The sequence below is a fragment of the Ranitomeya variabilis genome, chromosome 3 (genome assembly GCF_051348905.1).
Source record: "Ranitomeya variabilis isolate aRanVar5 chromosome 3, aRanVar5.hap1, whole genome shotgun sequence".
NCBI classification, from domain to species: Eukaryota; Metazoa; Chordata; class Amphibia; order Anura; family Dendrobatidae; genus Ranitomeya; species Ranitomeya variabilis.
Window position 1 is genome coordinate 611,962,690 of NC_135234.1, and position 13,711 is coordinate 611,976,400.

Here is a 13,711-nt window from a genome sequence, read left to right on the forward strand (position 1 = left end):
GGAGGCAAGTGAGGTCTTATTTTCTCTGCAGTACTAGTTAGCTCTTAGGCTGGTGCGTGGCGTCTAGAACCAACGTAGGCACGCTCCCTGGCTATCTCTAGTTGCGTTTGTCAGGCGTAGGGCAGCGGTCAGCCCAGGTTCCATCACCCTAGAGCTCGTCCGATATTTTGTATTACTTTGCTTGTCCCTTGCTATCCCTAGCCATTGGGATTCATGACACCATCCCCAGACAAATGGTCCGACTGAGCGTACCAACCACGCTGGAACAATATCTAAGATGCTATGTCAGCCATCTCCAGGATGATTGGTTGGAGTTCCTGCCATTAGCCAAATTTTCATATAATAATTCTCAGAGCGCCTCCACTAAATTTACACCTTTCTTTGCCAATCTGGGTTATCATCCGTGTATCTTACCTAGGTCTCCAAATAATTCTCTGATTCCGGCAGTGGTGGAAAGGCAGACTGCGATGAGGCAAAATCTGGAGGTTCTGGAGGAATCCCTGACCACAGCTCAAGAACGTTATAAGATATCGGCTGATAGATTCCGTAAACCTGCACCCATGTTCAAGGTAGGAGATTCTGTGTGGTTAGCAACTAAGAATCTGAAGTTAAACGTTCCTTCACAAAAACTTGGACAGAAATGCATTGACCCTTTCAAGATCAACGGTATTGTGAGCTCTGTGGCCTGCCGGATGAAGCTGCCTAGGACTATGAAGGTACACACAGTTTTTCATGTATTTTTACTAAAGCCTGTATCTCCTAATACCTTCCAGGGACGTGTTGTGCCACCTCCGCAGCCTGTGGTGATTGATGGACAAGAACAATTTGTGGTGGAGGAAATTATTGATTCCAGGATTCGCAGGAATCGGCTCCAATATCTGATAAGATGGCAGGGATATCCCCCTGAGGAAGACTCTTGGGAACCTGTGGAAAACATCAATGCCCAACAGAAGATTTCTCGTTTTCATCAGAGATTCCCTGAGAAACCAGGTCGAGGATTGTCCTGAGGCCGCTTTGTTGTGAACTCTATTTCTGGGCTCCCTCTAGTGGTCACAAGCGGTACGGTGTAGTGTTGTCTTTCTGCAGGTTGGCTTCATCAGCTGGTTCGTTATCCTTGGTTGGTTTTCTATTTAGCCCACCTGGATACTCAGTTCCTTGCCTGCTATCAATGTATTCAGTGCTCTTCAGATTCCGTGTGTCTACCTTGCTCCCAGTCTCTCCAAGACAAGCTAAGTTTTTGTTTGATCATTTTTTGATTATCAGTGTTCATTATGTTTTTAGTCCAGCTCGCTAAAATGTGATTTCTTCGCTTGCTGGTTGCTCTAGGGGACTGAGTTTCTCCCCCCACACCGTTAGTTGGTGTGGGGGTTCTTGAAATCTCAGAGTGGATGTTTTGTAAGGGTTTTTTACTGACCGCATAGATTCCCTTTTCTGTTTTCTGCTATCTAGTATTAGTGGGCCTCATTTGCTGAATCTGCTTTCACCCCTGTGTATGTGCCTTCCTCTTACCTCACCGTTATTATTTGTTGGGGGCTTCTATACCTTTGGGGATTATTTCTCTGGAGGCAAGAGAGGTCTTTCTTTCTCTCTAGGGGTAGTCAGTTCCTTAGGCTGGCTCGAGACGTCTAGGAATTTAGGCACGTTCACCGGCTACTTCTAGTGTGTTTGGTTAGGTTCAGATTTGCGGTCAGTCCAGCTTGCCACCTCCCTAGAGCTTGTCCTATGTTTGTTACTTAGCTGGATGAATTTGTGATCCTCAACCACTAAGGATCATAACACCGCTTATAAGGAGGGAGTAATGTCAGGACTCTGAACATTTTTTACCTTTTGTGCATTACTGCCCTTTTCCAAGATGTCGTCTTTGGTCTCATGTGCACTGTGTCTTCCTGCTATAAAACTCCACCCCAGCCTTCAGTCTGTGCTAGAGTATTCTGCCTTGCATCCAGCTCCTGACCTCTGATTACTCCCTGCCTATACACCTGCTCCTGTGAACCTGTGTGGTGATCCTGCTACTCTGCTCTGAGTTCCTGCTGCATACACCAGTTTCCAGTAATCCTCCTTCATCTGCTGCTCGTGTTTACTTCCATCTGCATTTGCTGGACATGTAAGCTGTTTCTGCTCTGAAAAACCTGAGACTATTAACCAGACCTCCCTGGTTGAGCTAAGATATGATTTGAACAGCCTTATAAGCTTATCTATCTGTGTTTGGACTAAGACAAGGATTTATTTGTGTCAAGTATCCTCAAGAATAACTGTGCTTCATAGACTTTCTGCTTGACTGCATTTTCCTCTGAAGTTTCCTATAGACTGCTAAGCTGCGTTTAATATTTACACCAAGTGTTGTGGACTTGAGTTTCTCTCTGCACCTGTTTGAATCACCATGTGATAATATAGACTTTACCACTTATAAAACTGTGTCCTGTAGTTGTCTTGTTCCACGCAAAGAGTCTCCTGAGTTATCCCCTATAATTATTACAGCACCATGTATTGAAGTGACCGACGAACAAGACGAGAATCCAAGACCTTTGCTATCTGGAACTCCAGATTACCATCGACAATGACAGGAGAAGGCGGCAGAGGTGAAGATCCTGCAGATGCCACATACTTCTTGAGAAGAGAACGGTGAAACACATTGTGGATTTTAACCCCTTCACCCCCAAGGGTGGTTTGCACGTTAATGACCGGGCCAATTTTTACAATTCTGACCACTGTCCCTTTATGAGGTTATAACTCTGGAACGCTTCAACGGATCTTGGCGATTCTGACATTGTTTTCTCGTGACATATTGTACTTCATGTTAGTGGTAAAATTTCTTCGATATAACTTGCGTTTATTTGTGAAAAAAACGAATATTTGGCGAAAATTTTGAACATTTTGCAATTTTCCAACTTTGAATTTTTATGTCCTTAAATCACAGACATATGTCACACAAAATACTTAATAAATAACATTTCCCACATGTCTACTTTACATCAGCACAATTTTGGAACCAAAATTTTTTTTTGTGACGGAGTTATAAGGGTTAAAAGTTGACCAGCAATTTCTCATTTTTACAACACCATTTTTTTTTAGGGACCACATCTCATTTGAAGTCATTTTGACGGGTCTATATGATAGAAAATACCCAAGTGTGACACCATTCTAAAAACTGCACCCCTCAAGGTACTCAAAACCACTTTCAAGAAGTTTATTAACCCTTCAGGTGTTTCACAGGAATTTTTGGAATGTTTAAATAAAAATGAACATTTAACTTTTTTTCACACAAAATTTATTTCAGCTCCAATTTGTTTTATTTTACCAAGGGTAACAGGAGAAAATAGACCCCAAAAGTTGTTGTACAATTTGTCCTGAGTACGCTGATACCCCATATGTGGGGGTAAACCACAGTTTGGGCGCATGGCAGAGCTTGGAAGCAAAGGAGCGCCATTTGACTTTTCAATGCAAAATTGACTGGAATTGAGATGGGACGCCATGTTGCATTTGGAGAGCCCCTGATGTGCCTAAACATTGAAACCCCTAACAAGTGACACCATTTTGGAAAGTAGACCCCCTAAGGAACTTATCTAGATGTGTGGTGAGCACTTTGACCCAACAAGTGCTTTACAGAAGTTTATAATGCAGAGCCGTAAAAATAAAAAATCATATTTTTTCACAAAAATGATCTTTTCACCCCCAATTTTTTATTTTCCCAAGGGTGAGAGAAGAAATTGGACCCCAAAAATTGTTGTGCAATTTGTCCTGAGTACGCTGATACCCCATATGTGGGTGTAAACCATTGTTTGGGCGCAGGGCAGAGCTCGGAAGGGAAGGAGCGCCATTTGACTTTTCAATGCAAAATTGACTGGAATTGAGATGGGACGCCATGTTGCGTTTGGAGAGCCCATAATGTGCCTAAACATTGAAACCCCCCACGAGTGACACCATTTTGGAAAGTAGACTCCTTAAGGAACTTATCTAGATGTGTGTTGAGCACTTTGACCCAACAAGTGCTTCACAGAAGTTTATAATGCAGAGCCGTAAAAATAAAAAATCATATTTTTTCACAAAAATGATCTTTTCACCCCCATTTTTTTATTTCCCCAAGGGTAAGAGAAGAAATTAGACCACAAAAGTTGTTGTGCAATTTGTCCTGAGTACGACGATACCCCATATGTGGGTGTAAACCATTGTTTGGGCGCATAGCAGAGCTCAGAAGGGAAGAAGCGCTATTTTACTTTTCAATGCAAAATTGACTGGAATTAAGATGGGATGCCATGTTGCGTTTGGAGAGCCCCTGATGTGCCTAAACATTAAACCCCCCCACAAGTGACACCATTTTGGAAAGTAGACCCCCTAAGGAACTTATCTAGATGTGTTTTGAGAGCTTTGAACCCACAAGTGTTTCACTACAGTTTATAACGCAGAGCCGTGAAAATAAATTTTTTTTTTTTTTTTCACAAAAATGATTTTTTAGCCCCCAGTTTTGTATTTTCACAAGGGTATCAGGATAAATTGGACCCCAAAAGTTGTTGTCCAATTTGTCTGGAGTACGCTGATACCCCATTTGTGGGGGGGGACCACTGTTTGGGCGCATGACAGAGCTCGGAAGGGAAGGAGCGCCATTTGGAATGCAGACTTAAATGGATTGGTCTGCAGGCGTCACGTTGCATTTGCAGAGCCCCTGATGTACCCAAACAGTACAAACCCCCCACAAGTGACCCCATATTGGAAACTAGACCCCCTAAGGAACTTATCTAGATGTGTTGTGAGAACTTTGAACCCCCAAGTGTTTCACTACAGTTTATAACGCAGAGCCGTGAAAATAAAAATTATTTTTTTTTTTCACAAAAATGATTTTTTAGCCCCCAGTTTTGTATTTTCACAAGGGTATCAGGATAAATTGGACCCAAAATTTGTTGTCCAATTTGTCTGGAGTACGCTGATACCCCATTTGTGGGGAAGGACCACTGTTTGGGCGCATGACAGAGCTCGGAAGGGAAGGAGCGCCATTTGGAATGCAGACTTAAATGGATTGGTCTGCAGGCGTCACGTTGCATTTGCAGAGCCCCTGATGTACCCAAACAGTACAAACCCCCCACAAGTGACCCCATATTGGAAACTAGACCCCCCAACGAACTTATCTAGATGTGTTGTGAGAACTTTGAACCCCCAAGTGTTTCACTACAGTTTATAACGCAGAGCCGTGAAAATAAAAATTATTTTTTTTTTTCACAAAAATGATTTTTTAGCCCCCAGTTTTGTATTTTCACAAGGGTATCAGGATAAATTGGACCCTAAACGTTGTTGTCCAATTTGTCCTGAGTACGCTGATACCCCCTATGTGGGGGGGAACCACTGTTTGGGCGCATGACAGAGCTCGGAAGGGAAGGAGCGCCATTTGGAATGCAGACTTAAATGGATTGGTCTGCAGGCATCACGTTGCATTTGCAGAGCCCCTGATGTACCCAAACAGTACAAACCCCCCACAAGTGACCCCATATTGGAAACTAGACCCCCCAAGGAACTTATCTAGATGTGTTGTGAGAACTTTGAACCCCCAAGTGTTTCACTACAGTTTACAACGCAGAGCCGTGAAAATAAAACATATTTTTTTTCCCACAAAAATGATTTTTAGCCCCCCAAATTTTTATTTTCCCAAGGATAACAAGAGAACTTGGACCCCAGAAGTTGTTGTTCAATTTGTCCCTAGTACGCTGATACCCCATATGTTGGGGTAAACCCCTTTTTGGACGCACGGGAGAGCTCGGAAGGGAAGGAGCACTGTTTTACTTTTTCAACGCAGAATTGGCTGGAATTGAGATTGGACGCCATGTCGCGTTTGGAGAGCCCCTGATGTGCCTGAACAGTGGAAACTCCCCAATTCTACCTGAAACCCTACCCCTAACCTCACCCCTAACCGTTTACTGAACATTTTCTGACAGTCATAAGTGCCACGTATATAAGTGCCACGTATTTAAGAGCCACGTATTTCAGTGCCACGTATTTCAGTGCCACGTATTTCAGTGCCACGTATTTCAGTGCCACGATATTTCAGTGCCACGTATTTCAGTGCCACGTATTTCAGTGCCACGTATTTCAGGCACTGAAAAATACGTGGCACGTAAATACTTCAGTGCCACGATATTTCAGTGCCACGATATTTCAGTGCCACGATATTTCAGTGCCACGATATTTCAGTGCCACGTATTTCAGTGCCACGTATTTCAGGCACTGAAAAATACGTGGCACGTAAATACGTGGCACTGAAATACGTGGCACTGAAATACGTGGCACTTAAATACGTGGCACTTATATACGTGGCCACTGAAATATCGTGGCACTTATATACGTATATACGTATATAAACGTATATTTCAGTGCCACGTATTTCAGTGCCACGTATTTCAGGTTAGGGGTAGGGTTAGGGGTAGGGTTAGGGTTTTTTGTTTTTTTCTTGTTTTCTTGTGTTTTTCTATAAAAACGCATGCGTTTTACCGCGTTTACATGCATTTTTTCACACATGTGGTTTTTTTAAAAAACGCATGCAGATAAAAACGCAAGTGTGAAACCAGACTAAAAGACGCTTTTTATAGCAAAAAAGTTTTTGCATCTCCACATTTTGAGACCTATAATTTTTCCACATTTTGGTCCACAGAGTCATGTGAGGTCTTGTTTTTTGCGGGACGAGTTGACGTTTTTATTGGTAACATTTTCGGACACGTGACCATTTTTTATCACTTTTTATTCCGATTTTTGTGAGGCAGAATAACCAAAAACCAGCTATTCATGAATTTCTTTTGGGAGAGGCGTTTATACCGTTCTGCGCTTGGTAAAATTGATAAAGCAGTTTTATTCGTCGGGTCAGTACGATTACAGCGATATCTCATTTATATCATTTTTTTATGTTTTGACGCTTTTATACGATAAAAACTATTTTATAGAAAAAATAATTATTTTGGCATCGCTTTATTCTGAGGACTATAACTTTTTTACTTTTTTGCTGATGATGCTGTATGGTGGCTCGTTTTTTGCGGGACAAGATGACGTTTTCAGCGGTAACATGGTTATTTATATCCGTCTTTTTGATCGCGTGTTATTCCACTTTTTGTTCGGCGGTATGGTAATAAAGCGTTGTTTTTTGCCTCGTTTTTTTTTTTTTTCTTACGGTGTTTACTGAAGGGGTTAACTAGTGGGCCAGTTTTATAGGTTGGGTCGTTACGGACGCGGCGATACTAAATATGTGTACTTTTATTGTTTTCGTTTGTATTTTTTAGATAAAGAAATGTATTTATGGGAATAATATTTTTTTTTATTATTATTATTTATTTAGGAATTTTTTTTTTTTTTTTACACATGTGGAAATTTTTTTTTTTACTTTTTTACTTTGTCCCAGGGGGGGACATCACAGATCGCAGATCTGATAGTGTGCACAGCACTCTATCAGATCGGCGATCATACTTTCATCGGAGCAGGCTGCAGCTTTCATCTGCAGCCTGCTCCGACCCGGAAGTGCTCCCTGCAGGACCCGGATACAGCCCCTCGGCCATTTTGGATCCGGGGCCTGCAGGGAGAAGACGTTCGGTGAGTACATCACCTTGTACCGATCGTCTCAGGGAGGCACGCAGGGAGCCCCCTCCCTGCGTGATGCTTCCCTGTACCGCCGGTACACCGCGATCATGTTTGGGGTTAATGTGCCGGGGGCGGTCCGTGACCGCTCCTGGCACATAGTGCCGGATGTCAGCTGCGATATGCAGCCGACACCCGGCCGCGATCGGCCGCGCTCCCCCCGTGAGCGCGGCCGATCGCGTATGACGTACTATCCCGTCGGCGGTCATGGGGGCCCACCCCACCTCGACGGGATAGTACGTCTGATGTCAGGAAGGGGTTAAAAGTAGGTGGCAGAGCAAGGCAGAATGCTACCGGATTGACGACGGCTAGGATCTTATAGGGACCAATAAACCTGGGACCCAATTTCCAAGATGGAACCTTTAGCTTAATGTTCCTTGAGGACAGCCACACCAAGTCACCAACACTCAGGTCCGGACCCACCAAACGTCTCCGATCAGCCACACTCTTATACTTGGAGCCCATTTTTTGCAAATTATTAATCACCCCCTGCCAAATCGTAGAAATAGAAGAAGAGAACCGTTCCTCCTCCAGGAAAACCAGAAGGGTGATCACCATTGAACGAACTAAACTGTGGATGAAACCCATATGAGCATCCGCCACCTCTCTTTCAAGATTGGAGCATATGGACGCCATTGCTACCCCTTTTTGTAGTATAGGTACCGGTTTGCACTTATCGCCTCCCCCAGGAAAGCAACGGGACAAAGCATCTGCCTTAACATTTTTGCTTCCCGGCCTAAAAGTAACAAAAAAGTTAAATCTGGTAAAGAACAAAGTCCATCTTGCCTGACGAGGTGTAAGACGTTTTGCCGACTCCAAGTAAACCAGATTCTTATGGTGAGTGATCACCATCACAGAGTGAACTGCTCCTTCCAAGAAATGACGCCACTCCTCAAAGGCCCATTTGATAGCTAAGAGTTCCCTATTACCAATATCATAGTTTCTCTCAGCAGGTGACAGTTTTTTAGAAAAGTAAGCGCATGGTTGCCATTTACCAGGAGACGCACTTTGCGATAATACAGCCCCCACTCCCACCTCGGATGCATCCACCTCCACAATGAATGGCTGAGTGACATCAGGCTGAATAAGAATCGGCGCAGAAGCAAAACACCCTTTCAAAGTATCAAATGCCTCCCTGGCAGGACTGGACCACTTGGAGAAGTCCGTCCCCTTTTTAGTCATATCAGTGAGTGGTTTAGCTACTACTGAAAAGTTCTTTATGAATTTACGGTAGTAATTGGCGAAACCCAAAAACCTTTGTAAGGCCTTCAAATCCTCAGGATGATCCCATTCCAATACCGCCCGGACTTTCGCCGGGTCCATGCGAAAACCGGTGGCAGATAATACATATCCAAGGAAAAGGATCTCCTCAACCGAGAACATGCACTTTTCAGATTTGACATACAATTTATTGTCACAAAGTATCTGTAGAACTTGTCTGACATGTTGCTGGTGTGACTCAAGGTCAGGTGAGTACACAAGAATGTCATCCAGGTAGATAACAACAAACCTGCCTACAAGGTGACTAAAGATGTCATTAATAAAGTGCTGGAAGACGGCGGGCGCGTTCGTCAACCCAATAGGCATCACTAGATTCACGTAGTGTCCTTCTGGCGTATTGAATGCAGTCTTCCACTCATCACCCTCCTTAATGCGGATGCAATTGTATGCCCCCCTGAGGTCCATTTTAGAGAACCATTTTGCCCCAACAATTTGATTAAAAAGGTCAGGTATAAGAGGTAGCGGATACGGATCATGGACCATGATAGCATTAAGTTCCCGGAAATCCAGGCAAGGACGTAGCCCGCCATCCTTCTTCTTTACGAAAAAGAAACCTGCAGCAAGGGGAGAAGAGGAAGGTCAGATATGGCCCTTAGCCAGACTTTCTGTAATATAGTCCTTCATAGCCTGCCTTTCTGGACCTGAGATGTTACAGAGTCTGCTTTTGGGCAGCTTGGCACCAGGAACCAGATTGATGGCACAATCATAAGGATAATGTGGGGGAAGCTCTTGGCTCCCCTGCTCAGAAAACACATCCACGAAGTCTGACAGGTAATGGAGCACAGATTGGGTATCCACCCTTGCTAACAGGGTACCCAAACAGTGTCCTTGACAGTATGTACTCCACTTTACCACTTCCTGTGTCTGCCCATCAATTACTGGATTGTGCAGAGCGAGCCAAGGAAGTTCGAGTACCACAGGTGAGGGCAAGCCCTCAAGCACATAACATTTTAACACCTCAGTGTGTATGGCCCCTACCTGGAGCTGTAAGTCATGGACTACCTGCGTGAAGTGTCCCTGTCTTAAAGGACCGGAATCGATAGCTATAATGGGTATAGGTCTGGACAAGGTTTGTGAGACAAGGCCTTCGTCCCGGACGAACCCTGCGTCAACCAAATTAAACCCCGCCCCACTGTCCAAGAAGGCGGACACGTCAACCTTATTTTCACCCACATATAAAATAGCTGGAAGGAAAAAAATGAGTCTTTCCCACAGATGTTATGAGTACACCCGAGTTGCCTACCTCCCCGCAACCCGGGCTCTCTAGTTTTCCGGCGGTTGTTTAAACAAGTGACGGTAGGACATGTGCCCACAAAATGACCTTTCTTGCCACAACAAAAGCACACTCTCCCTTACGCCAAATGAATGCAAGTTTGCTAGGTTGGGACGTTGCACCCACTTGCATGGGTTCCACCGTAGAATCAGTACTGGTCACGCTCAAACTTGGACCTCCTGCCCCCAGAGGTGTCTCCTTATGCCTCTGGCGAAGAGGGCGATCAACCCGGATCGCCAGAGACATGGCCGCCTCAAGGGAATCCGAAGTCTCATAGAGAGTTAAAGCATCCCTTACTCTTACGGAGAGACCCTCGCAGAACTGACTACGGAGGGCCGGGTCATTCCACCTAGTGTCAGTGGCCCACCGCCAGAACTCGGAGCAGTATTCCTCCGCTAGACTGTTTCCTTGCTGAAGTTGGCGCAGAGAGGAATAATGCTGCCCCCTCATAGGGAATAATGCTGCCCCCCTCATAGGGGATAATGCTGCCCCCTTCATAGAGTATAATGCTGCCCCCCTCATAAGGTATAATGCTGCCCCCATAGGGAATAATGCTGCCCCCTCAGAGGGAATAGTACTGCCCCCTCATAGGGTATAATGCTACCCCCCTCATATGGTATAATGCTGCCCCCCCATAGGGAATAATGCTGCCCCAGACTCACTGATATATATATATAAAAAAATCACAATACTCACCTCTCATCCTCGCTCCCCTGCTGATTCCGATGGCGGCTCTGCTCCGATGTCAGGAGCTGTGCTGCAGTTAGCCTCGCACACAGCAGGTATGCGATGAAGTGACGTCATCACACACCTGCTGTGTTTCAGAGGCGAGGGGAATTATGGGAGAGGGAGTGTCATCTGATGCTCTCTCCTCCATTAATGCGCACTGGTGTGCAGCGCTGGCGACGGATCCCCCTGGCTTATGGCCCCATAGCGGCCGCATTGGCTGGGGGCCCCTAAGGGAGAGAGGGCAGGGGCCCTGGTCTGCGGACCCTGATAGTGGGCAGTGTTAGTTGCAGCATGCAGCAAATGCTGACCGCTATTATAGTGAAATGAAGTCACTCCTCCCCACGTTTGTGGGGAAGTGTGAATATTCATTTCACTTTAGCAGCGGGAACAGGCTTAGGCTTCCTGTCACCCGCTGCTGCTCAGCTGGCAACGGGGGCCTCATAGCAGCTGCGTGGTGTGCCGCTATTAGCGACACCCCACTGGCTGGGGGCTCCTGGAGCAGCGAGGGCCCTAGGCAGCTGCTGGCCCTGTATGCCAGCAGGTATCAGGGCCTGGGCCCACCAGTCCAACCCTGGTTGCGTGGTTTGTAAGTGTGGTAATTCCCATCCCTTCTCTACTTTGTTTTTTCCCCATCCTCCACTCCCCAGTGCATTCCTCTGTTATATGTGAGTATATCCCTATTTTTTATTTTTATTCTTTATTTTACACATGAATATGGATCCCAGGGCCTGAAGGAGAGTTTCCTATCCTTCAGACCCTGGGAACCATCCAGGATACCTTCCGATACTTGTGTCCCATAGACTTGTATTGGTATCGGGAATCGGTATCGGCAATATCCAATATTTTCCCCCCCCTATGGGGGCAGCATTATACCCTATGAGGGGGGCAGCATTATTCCCTATGGGGCAGCATTATACCCTATCAGGGGGGCAGCATTATTCCCTATGAGGGGGGCACCATTATACCCTATGAGGGGGGCAGCATTATTCCCTATGGGGCAGCACTATACCCTATCAGGGGGGCAGCATTATTCCCTATGAGGGGGGCACCATTATTCCCTATGAGGGGGCAGCATTATTCCCTGTGAAGGGGGCAGCATTATCCCCTATGAGGGGGCAGCATTATTCCCTATGAGGGGGCAGCATTATACCCTATGGGGGCAGCATTATATCCTATGAGGGGGGCAGCATTATACTCTAAGAGGGCGGGCAGCATAAAACTCTGAGAGGGCAACATTATATTCTGTAGGGGGCTGCATTATACTATATGAGGAGAGCTGCATTATATTCTATGCAGGGGCTGCATTATACTCTGAGGGGGCTACATTATATTCTAGGGTGGCTGTATTATACTATATGAAGGGGGTTGTGTTGTGAATTAGACTTTTTTGGCTCCCTCTTGTGGTCACTAGTGATATGACTCTGGGATTGTCTTTCCTCAGTTTGGCACCCACCTGGGTCGTTAGTCCAGGGGTGTTGCTATATAAACTTCCTGGATCCTCAGTCCAGTGCCTGGCATCGTTGTAATCAGATCCTTTCTGTTTGCTCCTGTCTGCTGGTCCGGGTTCTTGCAAAATTAAGCTAAGTCCTGCTTCCTTGTTTTTTGGTTATCTGTATTGCTCTTATTTTCTGTCCAGCTTGTACTAAATGTGATTCCTGATTTTGCTGGAAGCTCTAGGGGGCTGGTATTCTCCCCCCGGGCCGTTAGACGGTTCGGGGGTTCTTGAATATCCAGCGTGGAAATTTTGATAGGGTTTTTGCTGACCGTATAAGTCATCTTACTATATTCTGCTATTAGTCAGTGGGCCTCTCTTTGCTAAATATCTAGTTCATTCTTACGTTTGTCTTTTCTCCTTACCTCACCGTTATTATTTGTGGGGGGCTTGTATCCAACTTTTGGGGTCTTTTCTCTGGAGGCAAGAAAGGTCTATCTTTTCCCTTCTAGGGTTAGTTAGTTCTCCGGCTGGCGCGAGACGTCTAGAACCAACGTAGGCACGTTCCCCGGCTGCTGCTATTTGTGGTGCTAGGATTAGATATACGGTTAGCCCAGTTACCACTGCCCTATGAGCTGGTTTTTTATGTTTGCAGACTTGGTATGTACTTTTGAGACCCTCTGCCATTGGGGTCATAACAGTATGCCAGGCCAAAGTTGAATGTTTAATGCATTGCAGAAGTGGGATAATAAGAAAGGAAATTCTGAGTTTTTTTTTTTTTTCCTCTCTTTGTTCCTCCCCTTTACCTCTGAGTGGCTTGTGCTTGCTGCAGACATGAATGTCCAGACCTTGATTACAAGTGTGGATCAGCTTGCTGCTCGTGTGCAGGGCATACAAGATTTTGTTACCAGTAGTCCAATGTCTGAACCTAAAATACCTATTCCTGAACTGTTCTCTGGAGACCGATTCAAGTTTAGGAATTTCAGGAATAATTGTAAATTGTTTCTATCTCTGAGACCCCGTTCATCTGGAGACTCAGCTCAGCAAGTAAAAATTGTTATCTCTTTCTTACGGGGCGACCCTCAGGATTGGGCCTTCTTGCTAGCGCCAGGAGATCCGGCATTGGCAAATATTGATGCGTTTTTTCTGGCGCTCGGATTGCTTTACGAGGAACCCAATCTTGAAATTCAGGCAGAAAAAGCCTTGCTGGCTATTTCTCAGGGCCAGGATGAAGCTGAAGTGTATTGCCAAAAATTTCGGAAATGGTCCATGCTTACTCAGTGGAATGAGTGTGCTCTGGCCGCAAATTTCAGAAATGGCCTTTCTGAAGCCATTAAGAATGTGATGGTGGGTTTCTCCATTCCTACAAGTCTGAATGATTCCATGGCGCT